Source organism: Mustelus asterias, unplaced genomic scaffold (assembly GCF_964213995.1).
Source record: "Mustelus asterias unplaced genomic scaffold, sMusAst1.hap1.1 HAP1_SCAFFOLD_74, whole genome shotgun sequence".
Taxonomy (NCBI): Eukaryota; Metazoa; Chordata; class Chondrichthyes; order Carcharhiniformes; family Triakidae; genus Mustelus; species Mustelus asterias.
In genome coordinates this window covers 1,246,561-1,268,649 of record NW_027590134.1, presented here as the reverse complement: position 1 = coordinate 1,268,649, position 22,089 = coordinate 1,246,561, and the positions used below count along the sequence as shown (strand labels likewise).

General features: G+C 43.6%; 2 non-coding genes across 2 annotated transcripts; both read right to left on the bottom strand.

Annotated features, from left to right (window-relative positions):
• Positions 1–5,059: 5,059 nt before the first annotated feature.
• Positions 5,060–5,148, bottom strand: trnar-ucg (transfer RNA arginine (anticodon UCG)). Its single transcript is given in 2 exon segments — positions 5,060–5,095; positions 5,112–5,148. It is a non-coding gene; the product is annotated as a tRNA-Arg (tRNA).
• A 1,862-nt stretch (positions 5,149–7,010) lies between these two features.
• Positions 7,011–7,082, bottom strand: trnad-guc (transfer RNA aspartic acid (anticodon GUC)). Its single transcript has one exon. It is a non-coding gene; the product is annotated as a tRNA-Asp (tRNA).
• Between the last annotated feature and the right edge of the window lie 15,007 nt (positions 7,083–22,089).

Sequence of the window (22,089 nt, the reverse complement as noted above, 5' to 3'; positions counted from 1 at the left end):
CACAATCGAACCCACGTCCCTCGTGCCGTGAGACAGGTATGCTAACCACTGCGTCACCCTGTAAACCACGGGAGTGGGATGAAGTAAAATGCTCTTTAAATGAGCCAATATGGATTCGATGGGCCAAATGGAGTCCTACTACACCGTAAAAATTCAGTGGTTTGGGAATTTAAAACATTGTTTCATTGAATGGCGGAGCAAGCTTGAGGGACAATATGGTCTAAAGAGCAAAGAACAAAGCAAATTACAGCACAGGAACAGTCCCTTCGGCCCTTCAAGCCTGCACCGACTGATCTAAAACCCCCTACCCTTCCAGGGACCATATCCCTCTTTTCGCATCCCCGTCATGTATTTGTCCAGACACCCCTTAAAACTCACTATCGTACCTGCTTCCACGACCTCCCCGGCAGCGAGTTCCAGGCACCCACCACCCTCTATGTAAAACACTTGCCTCGTACAACTCCTTTAACATTTAATAGGAACCTGAGGAAGTCTACTCCTGATCTGATACATTGTGCTGCTGTGTCCAGAAAGTAAAACTCATCCAATAATCTATTTCACATATCAGAATTCACTCCACAAACCGTGAACCATCAACTGTATACTCACTGACAAACACTGACTCGTGGTTAATCAATGTCTCAATCTTAAAATTCTCATCCGAGTCTTCAAGTCCCTCCATGTCCTCAGCTCTCGCTCCCTGTAATCACCTCAAGTCCATCAACCCTCTGAAACATCTGAGTTATTTTAATTCAGACCTTTTGAGCATCACTGATTCGATTCTCTCCCCCAGTGTTGGCCCTGCCTTGAGGGCCTCGGGTCTGGAATGCCCTCTCTGCCTCTTTCTTCTTTTCCTTCATCCTCCACTTTTATCGCCTTCCCTTCATTGACTTCCTCCTTTTCCCGTGGGATTTATCTTTTTCACACTCTGACTTTCTCCAGTCCTGTTTCCGTTTTAAAGTTGAACGTTTATTTGTAAGTCACAAGTAAAGCTTATATGAACACTTCAATGAAGTTACTGTGAAATTACTGTGAAATCAAGTACAATCAAGAGTTATAGTTGTACACCTGTAATTCTCACCGCGATTCCGCTTTAAGGTTTGTTTACCCGCCGTCAGCTCTCTGATTTCTCATTGGTTTCAGCCCCGGTTCGAATTATATGACGCAATGACGCTCGGCTGGGGATGACACGGAGGAGGTCGACGAACAGCGCCGAATGATGAAGGATCAAGGAAAAGCCTTGCAGTAATGTTGTTCAATTGGCTGAAGTTGATGTCAATTGTAATGTGGGCGTGTGTTGAGCTGAGCAAATCGCTCTGCTATTTGTCAGAATATGTAGCGTCATTTTCATTGTTCCCTCACATTTCAAACGGGAATCCTGATTGGACAAAGCAGATGTCACTCAGTCAGCGCCGAGTCTCCATTGAATAACAGGGACGTGACTTTGATCAGAGAATAGGCCGATAGAGAAGGCGGGGATTACCGTGCACATCTAAGACACCGGGCTGAGCGGCAGCAAATGTCCAGCCAGCGGCCTCTGAATCATAGAATTCCTAGAATACAGAGGAGGCCATTTGATCCATCGACTCTGCACCGACCGCAATCCCACCCAGGCCCTAATCCCGAAACCCCACAGATTCTCCCGATGAACCCACTGACATTCGGGTCAATTTAGCATGGCCAATCAACCTAACCCGCAGACCTTTACACCGTGGGAGGATAATAGAGCATGGGGAGACAGTGTAAACTCCACACAGACAGTGATCCGAGGCCGGAATTGAATCAGCGTCAACATGAAGGCACTGGTGGAACTAGCAGCATTCAGTTAAATTACTTTTTAAAAAATACGTTTATGAGCTAACAAGGAGCAAGTTACACATATGAGATTCAGTAATTGAGTCAAACGAGCGATTATGGCTGTTCAACACATATGCTGATATTTTGAACGGATTATTATTGCTTTTAAGGACTATTGTTCACTTTGGCTGAAAGCAGTTTACTGCGAGGCACCGCGGTCAAAAGACTATTATCTCTGACTAATGATGCAGCCATATTTCGAGGGAATAATTGAACCTTGTGATCAGTTAAAGCTTCGGGTGGAAGGAACGTTTCGAACACTTAATCATATTTCAGGTTTGACTGGCTTATTCGCTGTCCGCATGAGATGTTCTGGTGCCCAGCCATGGTGCCATGAGTTAGTCTGATTAGACAGTGACCTTTAAGGGAACGCGTGAGAATGTTTATTTGAACTCTGGGCTGAGCATTTTACTCGGCAATCAGGGAGTGGGTTCAGCCAAGATAGGAGTCAACCTCCAGATCATGGATTAGGATCTGGAATATGGATTTGTGTTTGAATATTCACCCTTCAAGCCTGTCCAAACTTCATCTTGTGTCCAAACTTCATCTTGGTTCTGTGAATCTCAAAATAACAACGAAACATCAGTTTACCCTCAATAAAGGGGCAGAGAAAATGGATCATCAACGAGGAAGGAACTCGAACCCACGCGTGTAGAGCACAATAGGTTAGCAGTCCATCGCCTTAACCACTCGGCCATCTCATCATACAATGGTAACCTTTCTGATCACCTCTTGTGATTTTAACACATGGGACAAAGAACACATTTCTCCTGCAGGATCATGTTGTTTCTGTACTTTCCCATTAATTTTGGTTCGCTCTTACTCTTTCATTCGATGTGAATCCCGAGAAAGTATAGAGGGAGGCAGTTGCCTTCTCTGGTCCCTGTCCCTCACCGAACTCACCAGATGTAAAATAACGCCAACTGCTGTGAGCTTGTGGTGCAACGGTAGCGCGCGTCTAACTCGATATCAGAATGGTTGTGGGTTCAAATCACGTCAGGCTCGTGGAGCTTTTCTGCATCAGTCTTTGGATTTTGCATTTGTTGATTGTTCCAGAAATGAAAAACCTCAAAACTGTGATAGGAATGAAATTTTTGGGATACTTCCGGTTCGCATGCTCAGTACTTGTTTGCACACTTTTACATTTGAACAACGTGTCAGGGATTTGATTCGTACATTGCTTGTAAAGTTAAGGCAAGGTACACAGTTCGAAATGATTCTCGGTGTCATGAAAGGGGATAGCTAACTGGTGGTGATTTAAACGAAGGAGTCACACCTCAGGCGAGGAGCAAGGCTGAGAAGCCGTGGCCTTCATGAAAAATCCCAATCGATACAAGAATTGCAGCGAGCTTTTGGCTGAATAAGCTGTCCAGCCACATAGAAAGAAAGAAACCCTACAGTGCAGAAAGAAGCCATTTGAGGCCATCGAGTCTGCACCGACCACAATCCCACCCAGGCCCTACCCCCATATCACTAATTTTTTACCCGCAAACCCCTCTAAGCGAAGTATCTCAGGACATTGAGGGACAATTTTAGCATGGCCAATCAACCTAACCCGCACATCTTTGGACTGTGGGAGGAAACGCACGCAGACACGAGAAGAATGTGCAAACTCCACGCAGACAGTGACCCAAGCCGCGAATTGAACCCAGATCCCAGGAGCTGGGAAGCAGCAGTGCTAACCACTGTGCTACCGTACCGCCCACATGAGGCAAAGTGTAAGGATAATGAGACTGAATTTCATTTATCACAATCTGTTTTCGACCAAGTGGTTGAGGAAATTGGGCAGCAGCCGAATGTTTCTATTTGATGTGAGCGAGAATATGACAGCAAGATGATGGTTTCAATCCAGCGACCGCTGGGTTATCGGTCCAGCGCCCTTCCGCTTTGCCAGTCTGCTCCAGAATGTCACCCGCGTCCTGCCTATTCCTGCTGCGTGGGAGAGATGAAACTATTCATTGTATTTTTATTTCAAATAAGATTCACGTGTTGGGAGGATCACCCTGGCTGGACAATAAGACCATAAGACCATAAGACATAGGAGCGGAAGTAAGGCCATTCGGCCCATCGAGTCCACTCCACCATTCAATCATGGTTGATTTCAACTCCATTTACCCGCTCTCTCCCCATAGCCCTTAATTCCTCGAGAAATCAAGAATTTATCAATTTCTGTCTTGAAGACGCTCAACGTCTCGGCCTCCACAGCCTCCTGTGGCAATGAATTCCACAGACCTACCACACAATAACACGTAACATCACGCCGACTGTAACAGACAGAGAAAGACACACAGAAACTCAATAAGAGACTGTCAGGACACAGACACAATGACAGACAGAAAATATTCCGAGCAAACCAGCAAGCTACTGAGATGGAAAAACTGATTATGTATGAAACGGGGTTTTTTGTTCCACAAAGATAGGCCCTGTTTTGAAATGCATTTCCTTTTGCGTAACTGTGCTCTCTGCTGTGTCGCTGTTCTCTCTGTTGTGGAACTGGGATCTGCCGTTGACAGATCTTCACTGTGGTTGTATCACATTCTTCCCTGTTGTGTAGGCGTGTTCTCGGTTGTGTAAATGCGATCCGTATTGAGCAGAAGTTTTCTCTCTTATGTAAAGGTTTCCTGTTGTGTGAAATGTTCTCTGTTGTTCTGTGAAGATGTTTTCTGTGGGAAAACAGCCGTCGGGACTTTCAAGGCCGCCATTACAGAGACTTGCTTTCAATTCCAGACATCGATTGGCTGAATGGCCGACTCCTGTTTCAGTTTTCTATCCATGTTTCTATGTATTAAATCAGGGAATTTAAATTTGTTGGGATTTACTCCGTGTCCCCAAACATTAGTACGGGCCTCTGGATTACCAGCCCAGTGGCATGGTCTTTCATCCCTGTAAACAAAATCAGTTCATTCAGCTCATTATTAAACGTCTTCCGAGCAGATTAGAATTCCCTCCACAGAATTTCATTAAACCGATTGAAACAAAGCATTTGCTTCTAGTTGAGAAAATCAATAATTTATCCAATTCAAACAGATACACTGGAATTGTTCGGAGGTAAAATTATTAGCATGAGTCTGAATTTAATTGACAAGATAACAAGGAAATGTATTCTGAGAAAGAGCGCTGCAATGTTTGGAAGCAAAAGTGGACTTCATCTGACACGAAAGAACGAGGTTCCCAGGAAGATGCACCAGATTTCTAGAGAAAGCAACCGCGACAGGATTCGAACCTGCAATCTTCTGATGCCACCATGAGAAATACCGAAGTCAGACGCCTTATCCATTAGGCCACGCGGTCAACTGACGGATACCGCCGCTGACGTTAGCATCGTGTGAGTAAGTACAGTGACAATGTTATTTTTCATTCGATTCGAAGATGATCCACAGATTCCCAGGTCCCAGAAAATACAAGGGAATGCTCCAGCAACGTACGTAATATTTTTCGACATCGAAATAGCCTTTTACTCTGTGAGTCGTGAAGATACATGGAGCGTGAGGAATGGAGCATTAGTGTATGATTACAAGAGCAGCAAGGCAATGTTGGAGCTGTACAAAAATTTGCTGAGGCCACAATTGAAGTACTGATTGCAGTTCTGGTCAAATCACTATAGGAAGCATATGATTGCACTGGAGAGGGTGAAGAGGCCATTCACCTGGATGTTGACTGGAAGGGACACTATTTAGGCTCGGGTTGTTTTCTTTAGAGCAGGGAAGGCTGAGGGGAGACTTGATTGAGGTGTATAAGATTATGAGGGTTATGGACAAGGTGGCTAGGAAGCAGCTGTTCCTCTCAATTTCAGTGTTGATAACAAGGGGTCGTATTTTAAGTTGAGGGACAGGAGGTTTAGATGGGATTTGAGGGACACATTTTTTTCATCCAATGCTTGGTGAGAGTCTGGATTGCAATGCCTGGGAAGATAGTAGAGGCAGGAAAATGTCACTAAGTTTACAAAGTATGTGGATGAACACTTGAAATGTCATAATTTTCAGGACTATGGGCCACGTATTGGAAAGTAGGATTGGTGTAGATTTAATGTAGGTTTCTCGGTGCAGACTTGATGAGTTGAGGCGCCTCTTCTGTATTGCATGACTCTCGCTATTATCCTCAGACTTGGCAGTTCACTGACATGTGTCACCATCCCCTGCCTACTCCACAATCACATGCAGTCAGTGACCCTCACCAAGTGAAAAACACAAACTCCATTCAGTAAAACCTGCAGCCAAACAAGTTTGTGACTTTGTCCCATTCTCTTTTTCATTTTCCTCACTGCAATACTGCACCTGTCAACAAGCACCTTACCCACAAGCCTGGAGATAATCAAAGGAAGGACAGGAAATTGTTCGACCTGCCCCAGCTCACTGAGCATTCCCCCTGAGAAGCAGATGAGACTTTGGTTTGTAACAGTCAGAAAACTAAAGATCATTTCCAACATTCCTGACTCGGAAACGCCCCTTGAAACAGCTCCATAAAGAACTAACTGAAGGGTTACAAATTAATTGGAAAAGTCAAACCCCTCCCAGCTTCACACAGAAGACTGACCATCGGAACACAAAAGTCACTTCCCACGTTGTCTGATCATTGAGGTACAGGTATCTCCTCCTGCCTGTCTACATTCGTTGATGGAACTTTTTTTCAAACAACTGCTGAAATTGCGAGCTCGAGTTTCTCATGGGATTATAAAGGTGGGTATATTGAATGGTGCTGGACTATTCACCCCTCAAGCCTATCAAACGCTGTGTCCAAATACGTTCTCCAATGCCTTCACAAACTTCGTCAAATGTGGTGCCCAGAAGCGGTTGCAGTACTCAAGATGAGGCCTATCTGGGGTATTTAAAAGCTCAACATGACCTCCATACGCATGTATCCAATCGACTATTCAGACAAGTTAGGAAAATATTTGCTTCATTAACTGCTCTCTCAAGATGATCTGCCACCTTCAAGGACCCCACCCAAACATTGGCATCGCCACATCAAATGTGAGCCAAAATGCCGATGAATTGAACGAACGTTGATCTCAGGTCACGAAACGTGTCCGTAAAAATGTAAGGATTTGCATTTTTGAGTGCTTCTTTCCTTGACAGTCTTTATTTTATATTTTCAAAGCCAGAGAGCAACACACGTTGTTCAACAACAACTTGACATAACAAAAATGCGATAAACTCCTCGTCGGGGAATTGAACCCCGGTCTCCCGCGTGACAGGCGTGGATACTAACCACTATACTAACGAGGAAATGATGATTTGCACATTGTACACTTGCCACTTACACTTTCAGAGCGACAACTGAGTTCTGACGAGATCAGTTCTTTTCCGCAATTCGGAGGACCATTTAATGCAGCAAGCAGCTGTTTTAACCAACCGACTTTTGGATTACCAGGAAAGAGAATGAGATGGATGCATGAAAAAAACAAGAATCAGGTGGAGACAGAAAGGCGCGTTTGCCGTTCATTTCAAACTGCATGTTCTTATTAATTCTGGAGGAAAGACGGCGTGTCTTGAAACCTGAACATGCTGGACAATCTCAGCTGGTCTCTCTCCACAGATGCTGTCAGACATGCTGAGATATTTGTTGTTTCAGATTCCAGCATCGGAAGTATTTTGCTTTTATCTCTAAAAACGTATTTTTCTCCAACCCGCTGGAACTTCCAAAGTGCTTTACAGCTCAGATGCTTTTCTTTAATTCTATTGTCTTCTGTATTGCCCGAGGTAGGTGCGGATTGAGCAAAAACGGAACTTATCATCCCCAATCTCACATAATCGTGGAAAGATTATTTCTGTGGCTTTTACCGTCTCATCAGTTGTTCGATATTGTTTCATTTGTTCAAAGCTGCCTCAGTTAAAATCTTATCAGGGCATATCTCTGTGAGCCGCTGGAAAATGAATCAAGTTTCCAACCCGATTCTGAACTCATGAAGTTGTAATTAATTATTCTGTGTCTCCGATGATAATTTTAAGAAGCTCAAATAAAGCTCTACTGTCCATGGTTCGGCCACGGATTCGAAAACAAAACAGATTTCCAAGCAGTGTCTGCAACATAGAACCACGTAATCCCTGCAGCGCAAACGCAAGCTTTTCGCCAGAGTCTGATGTGATCTGATCAGTTGTTTCATTTGAATTGATTTGATTTGATTTATTTTTGTCACATGTATCAGCCATACAGTGAAAATTATTGCTTCTTGTGCGCTCTACAGACAAAACATTCCGTTCATAGGGAAGGAAACGAGAGAGTGCAGAATGTAGTGTTACAGTCATAGATAGGGTGTAGAGAAAGATCAACTTAATGCAAGGCAAGTCCATTCAGAAATCTGACAGCAGCAGGGAAGAAGCTGTTCTTGAGTCGGTTGGTACGTGATCTCTGGCTTAGGTATCTTTTTTCCCGATTGAAGAAGGTGGAAGAAAGAATGTCCGAGGTGCGTGGGGTCCTTAATTATGTTGGCTGTTTTGCCGAGGCAGCGATAAGTGTCGACAGAGTCAATTGATGGGAGGCTGTTTTGCGTGATGGATTGGGCTACATTTATAACATGTTGTAGTTCCTTGCGGCATTCGGCAGAGCAGGATCCGTGCCAAACTGTGATAGAATCAGAAAGAATGCTTCTTTGTTGCATCTGTAAACGTTGGTGAGAGTCATAGCTGACATGCCAAATTTCTTTTGGGAAGAAGTTCCTTTGTTTTGGGAATGGAAAGTAACTTGCCTGACTGGGAATCGAACACAGGCCACGGCGGTGAAAGTGCCGAATCCTTATCACTGGACCATCGGAAGGTGCGTGCGGCCTCACCAAGCTGCAGTATTGTCTTCCAATCGGGCACCACTTCCGCAGTCAAGGGCACTCAGAATCCGATCTTCGGTTGTCTTCAGGACACACGACAAAGCAGAATCGCCGAGCAGAAACAGACAGGCAAGTTCCACATGCATGAGGAAAGCCTCAACTGGATCTTGGGTTCAAGCCACAGGACACACAACCCTCACCATACACTCTGAATTTGAAAAATCCTTCATACTCTCCTGATCTGAGAGAATTCACACCTCTTTAACCGGTGATTATCCCTCTCTCCACCCTTGCTCTCTATGTCTTTAACGAATTGATTCCCTGAAAAGTCTCGCATTCTAACCATTGTTCACACTCCAATCTGTAATTATCGTACTATTGTGTTTGTGTCTATCGATGTCGTGTTTGTCAACCTCCCTCAACTCATCTGATGAAAGAGCAGCTCTCCTAAAGCTCGTGATTCCAGCTTTAACCTGGTGTTGTGAGGATTCTTATTGTGTCCACCTTTTCAACGCCGGCACTTCCACATCAACACGAGTGCGAGCAGATCATCTGTTGAGCGAATAGGGAAATAGATCAGAATTGTTGGTGTGATGTGTTCCATTATCCGTCCTCACGCAGTCCAGGTATATACCAACTATCAACGACACGTATGAGAGGGTAAGATACATTATTCTCTGCCCTTCTCTGGTCCATTTTATCGAAGTGATTTTTTTCACAATCTTCCAATAATTTAAAGCCCAGCACCAGGCCACCCCTCAGCCTTGTCATTATAAGAAAAGAAAGATGCAAGCAGTCAAAACTTTACCAGGTCTTTCCTTTGTTCTCAATGACACTACTTTTTATGGGCTATGGGTGTCACCTGCAGGACCAACATTTGTTGCCTTTCCCTAATTGCCCTTCAACTGAGAGTGGCTTACTCGGCCATTTCAGAGAGCAAGTAAGAGTCACCCACATTGCTCTGTGTCTGGAGACAGATGTACGCCAGACCAGGCAAGGCGGGCAGACTTATTTATCTAAAGTGCACTGGTGAACCAGGTGAAGTTTTATAACAATCGACGGCAGTTTCAAGGCGGCCATTACTGAGACCAGTTTTTCAATTCCAGATTGATCAAATCAGTGAATTTAAATTTCACCAGCTGCCATGGTAGAATTCACTCCACGTCCGCAAATATTAGTGCTGGCCCCAATTATTGGACGATTTTTAAAAGAAACATCGATTTGTTTGCAAAATTCTCTAATCTCTGAATATATTCCACCAATTTATCGCTCGTGTTTAGAATCCTTGGCAAAGTGGCCACTTAATCCAGAAATTTTGAAATCAATTCTAACTTGGAATTTCCACTGATGTCTTATTGTTCTCAAAAACCTCTTTCACTAACGTTCCAATGACTATTCCTCCCTACGTTTCACCTGCTCCTTCCATTCACAAACTGTTCTCACCAGGAATACCGGACGCCCAGCTTGTTGCAATTTGTTTGAATGAACACGATGTCATATAATCGAAGCAGCATTTTGAAATTCTCATTCATTCAACGTATTCTGGTGACTTGCTTTTCTTATGTTTTATGTGCCATTACATAAGAATCTTACTCTGACATGAGACCACGTTTTGCTCTTTTGCTGCTATGTTTCTTTCCTCTCACGGCATGATTTTTCTCATGGAATTTACAGCACAGAAGCCATTCGGCCCATCTTGTAGATGCTAGGTGAGAACACACTGGTGCCCATTGCAATACCAACTTCCTGCTCCCGGCCCACAGCACAGATCCAGATCTTTATAGAAAAAAGACCACTGAAAATTACGATTCATTCTCATGGGCTACCCTGGAAGAACTAATTAAACATTTCAAAGGGAACCGCTGCGAACACGTTTCTGCCCTGCGCGTGGAATCCATACTGGGTGTCGAGATCAACACCTTAACTGCTCGGCCACGACAGAGGTTTGTCTGTTAGAATGATTTACCCACCTCAGAAATATTTGTTGTAACTTCAATAGGCAGCTAGATTATGCAGAGCAGTGTGTGAGCTGAAATCTGTTCGTCTCCCTCTTTTTGGTATCTTTTTCTTTGAAAGTCCCACATGGCAGGTTGGTTCAGAAGGTTAAGGCTCATGGGATACAAGGAGAAGTGTCTAGATGGGTGGAGAACTGGCTTGGCCATAGGAGACAGAGGGTGGTGGTCGAAGGATGTTTTTCAGGTCGGTCGGTGACCAGTGGTGTTCCGCAGGGCTCTGTACTGGGACCTCTGCTATTTGTGATATATATATAAATGATTTGGAAGAAGGTGTAACTGGTGTAATCAGCAAGTTTGCGGATGACACGAAGATGGCTGGACTTGCGGATAGCGAAGAGCATTGTCGGGCAATACAGCAGGATATAGATAGGCTGGAAAATTGGGCGGAGAGGTGGCAGATGGAGTTTAATCCGGATAAATGCGAAGTGATGCATTTTGGAAGAAATAATGTAGGGATGAGTTATACAATAAATGGCAGAGTCATCGGGAGTATAGAAACACAGAGGGACCTAGGTGTGCAAGTCCACAAATCCTTGAAGGTGGCAACACAGGTGGAGAAGGCGGTGAATAAGGCATATGGTATGCTTGCCTTTATAGGACGGGGTATAGAGTATAAAAGCTGGAGTCTGATGATGCAGCCTAATAGAACGCTGGTTTGGCCACATTTGGAGTACTGCGTCCAGTTCTAGTCGCCGCACTACCAGAAGGACGTGGAGGCGTTAGAGAGAGTGCAGAGAAGGTTTACCAGGATGTTGCCTGGTATGGAGGGTCTTAGCTATGAGGAGAGATTGGGTAAACTGGGGTTGTTCTCCCTGGAAGACGGAGAATGAGGGGAGATCTAATAGAGGTGTACAAGATTATGAAGGGGATAGATAGGATGAATGGTGGGAAGCTTTTTCCCAGATCAGAAGTGACGTTCACGAGGGGTCACGGGCCCAGGGTGAGAGGGGCGAAGTAGAACTCAGATATGAGAGGGTTGTTTTTTACACAGAGGGTGGTGGGGGCCTGGAATGCGCTGCCAAGTAGGTTGGTGGAGGCAGGCACGCTGACATCGTTTAAGACTTACCTGGATAGTCACATGAGCAGCCTGGGAATGGAGGGATACAAACGATTGGTCTAGTTGGACCAAGGAGCGGCACAGGCTTGGATGGCCGAAAGGCCTGTTTCCTGTGCTGTACTGTTCTTTATTCTTTGTTCTTTGATTGAGAATTCATTTATTAGTTGAGAGACTTTTAGTTTATTTCAATTTTCTTTTTTCAGTAGAAATTGAAGCCGAATTTAACGTCCGAAAAAAATAAAATTGAAACATTTAAATCAATTTCATTTCATGAGCGGCAAATATTGCGTTCGAACTGTTTGTGCCCACATGCTTTGAAACGCAAGAGACAGTGGATAAAGCTCTAAATAAATGATCAATGCAAAAGACGGGAATCGAACACGGGTCAACTGTTTGGAAGGGAGCTATGCTCACCACTATATCACTATCACTTGCTCTACTTCAGGGCCCGTCATTTTCATTAGATATAATTACAGAACTACCTGATTTGCTGATTTCATCACACACCAGGCGTGTCCATAGCACAGTTTGGAAACTGAACTTGGCTTGCATCGTATTTCCGGACTGTTTTACTTACCTTTTTTACTGTTGTTTCTGACTGAGAACTCATGGATTGAGGCCTGTTGTTGCATTGAAACATTGAAGCACATTGAAGCTGGATTTTCCGTTCGTAACTCATTGATACTAAGAATATTCAGTGAATTTAGTTTTAGGAGTGACCCGCTTCTGTTCTGAATGCGATTGCTAATTAAATGAGTCACCACTGTGATGGTCAGGAACTGGCACTCGGTCAAATGCTCGCACAGTCACCACTGCATCACCATCGCTCACCTGACTCTGCCACTCCCTCTGTATTTACGGAATGAACAAACAAGCAACGAAGTGGCATAGAAATCAGAGATTATGGAATCCAATAGCCGACATTGCATTTCTGGGAGTCTTACATTTTCCATAGATCGGGGTGAGCAGGATCGCCCAATCAGAAAGCAGATCTCTGGAACATGGAATTTGATTAATATCATGTTTTGCAGTCATTTTAGTCGGTAAGAACCATGTTGATGTGATTTCACTCCAATCCAAAAGGGTTCTGAATGAATCGCGACCTTGTTGCACAACTCGCGTTCAGCCAGAGATGGCAGCAGTGAATAATAAATTGGATTTACTGTTTGCGTCAAGACATCTGGACAGGAATGGAGCTACTGTTGCCGCGGAGCTGGCCAAGCAATATCCTGACCAACTGCACCCGCTCCAAATAGATTCATAAAATTACTGAACAAATCTATGACAGTCTCTAAAAGCATTGTATTAACACCTTTTAAATAATCAATTTGCTGTAACTAATTCAATATGAACCGTTTCAATGTCAGCCCTATTCAAGGCCAGTTCTCAAACAGGCATTAACTGGTTAGAAGTTGTAATGCAATCAGAGAACAGCCATCAATATTCTCAGAGAAGTGAAATTGCGGCCCCGAACTTCACAGAAAATCTACAGTACAGAAGGCCATTCGACCCATCGAGCCTGTGCCAACAACAATCCCATGCGGCCCTATCCCAGTAACCCCACGTATTTAACACACTAATACTCTTGATACTAATGGACAATTTAACATGACCATTCCACCTAGCCCGGCACTAATTTTCATGGGGGAACGACCAATTCTGGAAAGACAAAATCTGCCACTAATGCCACAAATGAAGCTGACGTCTGTTTTGGAGCCTCTGAAACCACATGTTTTCATGGTGGCAAACCTCTACCCAAAGCTAGTGTCCTGATTTGAATCGATTGCCAGCTCGAGTTTCTCATTTGTATGAAGAATATGGAATGGTGCTGGACTATTCAGCCCTTAAACCTGTGGAACTCTGAGTCTTACCTTCACCTTGGTCCGTGAACCTTAAAATAAGTGATCAGTTTACCGTCAATCAGTCAATGGGGAAACAGAGTTTTAAATGTCATAACAATAAAGATGGAATTCAAATCGATTTGTGCAGAGATTTTACACTTTGGCCTATGGTCTGGGTGGCCGAGCGGTCTAAGGCGCTGCGTTCACGATTTGTTTCTTCGCGAGGCACCATCCGAACCCAGGGAAATCTCTCACCTTGCAACACAAGGCCAGCAGATGCAGAGAAACAACGACGACCTCGAAGTTCCACTCCGAGACGCACATCATCCTGACTTGGAAACATATTGCCGTTCCGATGGTTCACAATCCGAGAAATCCCTCCCGAACAGCAGTGTGTGCGCACACACACAACATGAACTGCAGTGGCTCCAGAATGAATTCATCGCCAATTACTCAAAGGTGATTAATTTGGAGAATATATTCTTCCCGGGTCGGCGACAAACATATCTCGTATGAATGAAGTATTTAATGAAAGTCATCTCGCGCCACAGAAGGGGCCTGTCTGCCTTCAGAGCAGAAAACTGTGTGCATGAATCACACCCCGAACACGGCTACTTTTATACCAGATGTGTGTCTGAAAACAGTAAAGAGAACCAGCTCACGATAAACCGCTCAATGTTTAGCGGAAGAGTTTCACTGAGTCATGTGTGCGATTCCCGCTGATGTGCTTGTTCAATGTCGGGGAAAGGCGGATTTGAAAGGTTTGCAGGGAAATCGGTGCAGTTTCGATGGGCCACTGTAGGATTCAATTATTTTTCTTTTAATAATCTATCCGAGATCACATCGCATCTGTGGAGAGAGAAACGGCCGTTCCCGTGTAAGGTCTGCATCTGAAATGTGAACTATCTCTATTTTCCCGGATACTTTCCAGTACTGGTCGTATCTCTTTTTTCACAAATACCACCAGATCTGGAACATATTTCCAGCACACCGCTGTACCACGGGTAGCAATGTCAGGCTCTGTGGCAACGTTGGTTAAAGCGCCTACGTAGTAGCAGGCATATCCTGGTTTCAAATCAGTGTGCATATGCACTGTTAGTATCACTTTTTTTCACAAATACCACAAGATCGAGAACGTTTTTCCAGTATTTGACCTTACAGAGAGCCTGTGTAGTTTAGTTGTTGAAAGCGCGTTTCTCGTACACAGGTGGTCTGGCCTTCAAATCCCAGTTAAGCCTGGATTTCTTTCACGTGATATTTGCAATTATGCAAGTCACAATGCCGTTTTCTTCCTCGGCAATATTATCTTCCCTTCACAGTGGATGGTCTACAAAGATGAAACAAAAGCATATTTCGAGACTCCCCACGAATATCCCGACTGTTTATTTACAAGATCCAAGTATTTTCATCATGCTGCAATAAAAAAAACATTTACTTTGCACTAAACCCAATGGCGTAAGTTCTACAAACACAGCTTTCCATTTTTTTCCCCACGGAGAATTTCTAACACAGTCAAATGACCTTAGAATCATACAATCCCGACAGTGCTGAAGGTGACCGTTCTGCTCATCGAGTCTGTACCGACTCTCCGACAGAGAATCGCACACTGGACCTTTCCCCGCGGCGCCACGCATGCACCACACTAATCTGCCTATACAGACACCTTGGGGACCAAGGGGCAATCTTGCATGGCCAATCCACCAACCTGCTCATCTTTTGGGAGGAAACCGGAGCACCTGGTTTCCTGGGTGAATGAAACTTGAACAGCACTCCAGACGTTTGGCATTATCCAGCACAAAGCATCCCACTTCATTCGCTTCGTATGCATAAAAGTTCACTCCCTCCACTACCGACACACAATGGCAGCAGTGTGCCCCACCTACAAGATGCACTGTAGCAACACAGCAAGACTCCTTTGCCAGCACCTTCCAAACCCACGGCCACGACAGCCGAGAAGGGCAAGCGCAGCAGACACATCAAGATAACACCACCACGCTGCAGTGCACTGATATTTATTTATTGATTGTAGTTATTTATAAGTTGTTGCTGCGTGTGAGTTTTTAAATCTTGTTTATGTTCCAAAAGAAACGAAATATCTAATTGAAAATGATGTTACTCCTAACGCAACCAGCGAATGTTGTGTCACACTTTAAGAAAGCCACTGGGGTTTGCGTTTTCTTCTCGAGTCATTGGTTTTCCTGGGAGCCGAGTAAACAGGAACAGCACGGAAAGGTGGCAGAGCAGAAAATGTCGGTGCCGAAACTGAATCACATCAAAGAAGAAGCAAACCGTTCGCTACTAATCTGATCCAAAATCCGTCTCTGGTGGGACTCGAACCCACAACCTTTGAATGGCTAACTTGTCCTTATTTAGAAGCCCAACGCACTATCCATTGCGCCACAGAGCCACGTGCCAACACATTAATTTACAGGTCCATATATGGATTCTTGACAATGTAGAAACTTCTGATAAGTTCACAAATCTCGTATTTAAAACGTCGGTAACAGTTAGGAGGAACTTCGCTGATTGCAAGTCATGTTGGGACATCTTATGTCTGTTAAAACAACTGTGGAAATACAGACCTTTATCTCTTTTATACAGGAAATCTGTCCATCACGGAATGATCCTCCCGAGCTCTCCTCCTCATTCTCTTCAACAGCTTGGAGTGTAATCTCGCAGGCTTCATAGTTGGGCGACACATACTGCTCCATCTGTCACAGAGCGGATCAATTGCAGTAAAACGTCTACACAGAACACAACGCAAAGCGGGAAGTTGGAAATCCGAAGCAAAAACAGAAAATGTTGAAAATGCTCAGCAGGTGAGGCAACACTTATGATTAATGGAGATTTCTGTAAAACAAGATTTTGAAGCACAGCACAGCTACACAGTTTAAAGTTTCCATTCATCCACAATGGATGCTCCATTCTATGATTTTGAACAATTCAAATTGATAATGTGCATTGTTATTTTTGTCGCCACAGCCTGAAAACTACTTCAGGCATTGATGTCACCCTTGGATTTTAAATTTGTAAATCCATTCTCTATCTTTTTAACGCGACTATTGAAACATTATCCATCACCCGCTCAGTTCTTTTTCAATGAGAAGGAGAATTGAAGATATAATTAGATAACGTTCTTTGACTAAATTTGTACAGAAGCATAGAGGCGGGAATCACACACAGCGCTTCATTAAACTCAAACGCTAAACATTGAAATGAGACAGCTATTAATCAAGGGATGGTTCCATTTATTCATTTATTATTTATGCAGAATAGAAAGGTTGGTGCAATCTGGACAGCGTAACTGAGCAGACTGAAACACAATGGGGACTGGACAGGATAAGCCGACCATGGGCAGTGCACAAAGAGAAGGTGCAACGTTAACTGAGTTATCGACGGAGCAATGAGTCGTTGCAGAGTGAAGGTACATCGGAACGTGGGAGTGCTAAATGTTTAATGATCACTGCACAAGTGGACGGTGAAATGCAGACTTCAGGCTGGATATTCAATGGGTTCTGTGAAGGGTGAATAGACGGTGGCATCTTGGCATGGTGAAGGTGCCAAGGGACGAGGAACACTAAAGGCACACACTTTATTTTATCTCACCTCTCCTCGATCTTCGGACCAAAATATAACACTTCACACTTTCTTACCTTAATTAAATTGCATCTGTCACGTGTCTGTCCATTCCAGCAGCAGGTCTGTATCTTCTTGAAGATTATCAATATCCTTCTCACTAAAGTTCATAATATTTTCAAGTTTCGCACCACTGGCAAATTTTGAGTTTAAAACTTGTACACCCAGATATAGTCATGATGTGGAGATGCCGGCGTTGGACTGGGGTAAACACAGTGGAAAAGAGCAGATTTCCACTCCATCTGACGAAGCAGCAGCGCTCCGAAAGCTAATGGCATTTACTACCAAATAAACCTGTTGGACTTTAACCTGGTGTTGTTAAAACTCTTACCCAGGTATTTGTCAGTGATATATATGAAGAAAAGTAGATTTCTCTCTATATACCATCCCCAATGAGAAATAGGTAAAACTTTGTGTAATATATGCTTTAATAGGTTTGTACCAATAATTACATTGTTGCATAATGAAATTCTAACTCTGCTAAACAACAATGATTCAAAATGCCACTTGGTTCAAAAGAAAATACATACCGGTACAAATACCTTCACTGAAACAGCATAGCCTTGCTGATTTACCGGTATTTAAATGATGAACACAGAGGAAAGCAGTGTACTTGTAGATTTCGAATTGATATGGCAAACAAATTTAGTATTTCGAAATTCCTCCGTCCTAGTTCAATATAATGTGTACAATTCTTGTCTGTTCTGTCTCTCTCTGATGTCTAAAGTTCAGTCTGCCACAGTATGCTGACCTCTACTGGCCGCAATACAGAACTGCAGTTGTGCGGGAAAATAATCACATCACTGTCGCTGTTGCATGGACAGATCAAACAAGAATTAATGATTGGATGTCAGCATTAAATCCCAATAGAAAATTCAATATTCATGTACTTTCCCATCTAGTCAGTATAACTTGCAATTTGTCATTACCTGGAGCAGCTGAGTCGACTGGCGCAGATGTACTGAAGGTAAATCTACGTCATGAGCCGATGGAGAATGAATTTCAGAGATAAGCAGATGATGTTACATTGAAGATTTTGAGTAGAGGATCGTGTGGAATCATGTGCTAATTAGAACAAAAGGCCCGGTTTCAATTATGTACCTTCCAGATAGAATGTGTACAGATTTGCAAAGTCTCTCAGATAGATTTATCATGAATATCACACACATACGTCGCGCCAGAGACAGAGCGATACAGAATGAGTCCAACACTCATACATCTAGAATCTTAGAATGGATACAACAAAGAGAGGGAGACCATTCGGCCCTTTGTCTGTGTGCTGGTCTGTACAAGAACAACTCAGCGCATCCCTTTCCCAGTCCTTTTCTCATATCCCTGCAAATACATTGACTTCAGGTGCTGAACCCATTCCTCTTTGAGAGCTCTGATTTGATGCTGCCTCTGCCACACTCTCAGGGAGTGCATTCCAGGTCCTAAACACTCAGCGCATTAAAATCCATCCTGATCTTCTCTGGCAATGGGAGCAATATTTTTTCATCTATTCTTATTAGACTGCACCCACAAACCCACCACCTCTACAATCTCGAAGAATAGCGGCAGCAGATACATGGCAGCCACAGCGCTGCAAGCTCCCCCCAAGCCACTCACCGACCTGACATGGAAATACTCCTTCACTGTCTCAGTTGCAAATCCTGAAAGACTGTTAGGCTAACAGCACTGTGGCTGGACCGACATCCCAGCGACTGCAGCAGTTCAGGAAAGCAGCAAACCATCACCTTCTTAAGGTCAGTTCGGGATTGGCAATGAATGCTGGCCTCGTCAGTGATGCCCACCTCTCGAAATGAATAAAACAAATAAAAACTCGCAACTGCAACCGGAGACGGACAGATACAGAACAAATCTGACTCACATGCATGTGTTGGATACAATATGAAACCCCAGTCACATTCACTAACAGAGGGTAAAAGACAGTCGAATTATGGCGATCGTTATCCAGTTGCAGTTTAACCAGAGTTTCTCAAGAACAGGGAACATCGAAGCACAACATGCAACATTTTAACCTAATATGGAACATGATGAGACCAGATAATTAACTTTCTGCCGAACAGAAAACATTTTCACGGAGAATATTTTGACACAACAAGGAACACGTTTACAGTGCAGGGCATTTATTCACAGAACATTTAATAAATAAGACACAAGATGGATCGTATTTTCACAGCCGGAAAGACATTTACAGCATCAGGGAAGCATTTTACACAACAGCAGAAAACATCTCTCAACAACAGGCAGACCACAGTGACACAAAAGGAAATATATTTGCAAACTTGCACTTCCAACAGAAAATTCCTTTCAATATCAGTGATCGATTCTGCAATTCCGTGTCTTGCCGGTTTCCTCGCACCTTTGCCTGTCGTTACACATGTCCAGACAATCTCTTTAACTGCTCTTGATTGTTTTTTTCTGTCTGCTGTATTCTCAGTGTGATGCAGTGGCTGAGCTTCCTGACAGCGGTGCTCGTGTTAAACGATACAGGGGCGAAAATCTGCCTGGCTGCAATTGATAGGCAGCAGAAATGATGCGTTCCGTAGCAGAGTGGCGCAGCGGATGCGTGCTTGGTCCATAACCGAGAGGTCGGTGGATCGAAACCATCCTCTACTACTCCCAATAGCACTGGAAATGAAACAACTTGGCAGCAACCATGAAGCATTTTGTGACTTTACGTCGAGTATCGAGACGAGCATTTTTCTCGGATTCTCTTTTCCCCGAAAAACCTCGATCTGCAGTAAACCTCTTTTATGTGCAACCAGAGTTTTAAACAAGAACCGGGAACATCTTAACACAATATGCAACAATTTACTGACAGAACCATCTTCACAGAGAGTCTTCTCACACAATAGGGAACACGTTTGCAGAGCAGCAGACATATTAACAGAACACTTACACAGCCGAAAACACATTTACAACAACTGGGAAGCATTTTGCACAACAGTAGAAAACAACTGTCCACATCAATTGAGACAGTTACATGGGTAAGATGGTCTGGAGGGATATGGGGCAAACACGGGCAATTGGGAATAGCTCGGTGGCAAAACACTGGGCGGCATGGACAAATTGGGCCGATGAGCCTGTTTCCATGCTGGAAACCTCTATACTACAGAGCACAGCAGGAAGTATATTAATAAACTGTGAAACACTTTGCACAACAACAGTGAACATCTTTGAACAGCAGAGAGCACCGTTACTCAGCAGGAAATATATAATTAGAAACACATTTACACGAGAAAACTCCTTTATAACATCAGTGATCATTTCCGTATCTTGCCGGTTTCCCGGCACATTTCTCTGTCGTAACACGCGTACAAACAGTCTATTTTGCTGCTTCTGTGTGTATATTTCTCTGTCCATTGTATTCTTGGTGTTGTGCAGTGGAAATGTGTGGCCAGACTGAGCCTCCTGACACTGGTGCTGGTGTTAAACAACAATGTCGAAGACAATATCTGATTGGCTACATTGATAGGCAGCAGGTGGGGCTGAATTTACTGGACCAGAGTGGTGCAGCGGAAGTGTGCTGGGCCCATAACGCAGAAGTAGCTGGATTGAAATCATTCTCTGCTATTTCCTATTAACAATGGTCACCAAACCAGTTGACTACAATTCTGCAACATTTACCTGGAATATGCGGACATTTGCATTGGTTCCTCTTTTCTGTTATAAGCCTCAAACTGCAGTTGATCACCTTGATATGCACAAAAGCTGCAGATACTGTGAATATGCACCAGGATGTGTTAGTGACCGAGGTAATGGTGCACGGGGCACCATTTCAGAATTTGTAGCTAATGTGAAACGTGGAAACATTGTGAACTGTGAGGAGGATGGTGTAAAAGTTCAAAAAGTGCGGGGACAAGTAACAGATGAAGTTCAAAGCTGAGAATTGTGAAGTGATTCATTCTGGTAGGAAGATTACAGAGAGACAATGAAAAGTAAAAGGAAAACAGTTCCAAAATATCTAATCCATTTCATTCGTGAGGTTTCTCAGACCAACAACTCCAAATGAGGTGCAACAGTACAACTCTAAAACAACAACAAATTACTGCGGATGCTGTCATCTGAAACCAAAAGAGAAAATGGTGGAAAATCTCTGCAATCTCTGCAGGTCTGGCAGTATCTGTAGGGAGTGAAATGAACTAATATCTCGAGTCCAGATGACCCGCTGACAAAGTGTCATCTGGACTGGTTTACTGCTGGCTGCTAACTTCCTTAAAGTCAATAATAATCCATTCAAAATATCAGCATATGTGTTTTACAATCATAAGGGAAAATGTGCAGGGTTACAGGGAGAAGCTGGAAGTCTTTATTGTACTGAACATCGAAAGGCAGCCTGTTGAGGGGACATCCCCTCAATACAGATTTCATTTCTGTGTCTTCCTGACCGCCTTTTCGTCATATATTTGTTTTTTTTTAGACTCTGCCGTTGGACTTAGGCCACCAAATCTATTTTCATATAATTATTCCTGCACTTCTCCTTGTTTAGAAACGACGAGAGAACAGTTCATAATCGATGAATGATGAATGAGAAATGATGTGAGCAGTTGTGACAGAAAATAAAGATTTCCAGCTTCTCCCTGTAACCCTGCACATTTTTCCTTTTTACATAACAGTCTCGTCCCTTTAGAACATTTCAATTGAATCTGTATCCATCACAATCTCCGGCAGTGCATTCCACACATTAAGCACTCCTCGTGTTCCTATTCCTTCCTTTGGCCATGATGCTCAATCTGTTCTCTCTTATTCTTCATCATTCCATGAGTGGGAGAAGTTTGACCCTATCCCCTCTGTCCAGACGTCTCATGACATTAATATCTGTAAGTGGAACCCCTGATGGGGTGGTAAGATTTTTAAGCCAGTCGACATAAAGCCACTGATAAAAGTAACAGCATTCAGTTAAGTGACTTTTAAATG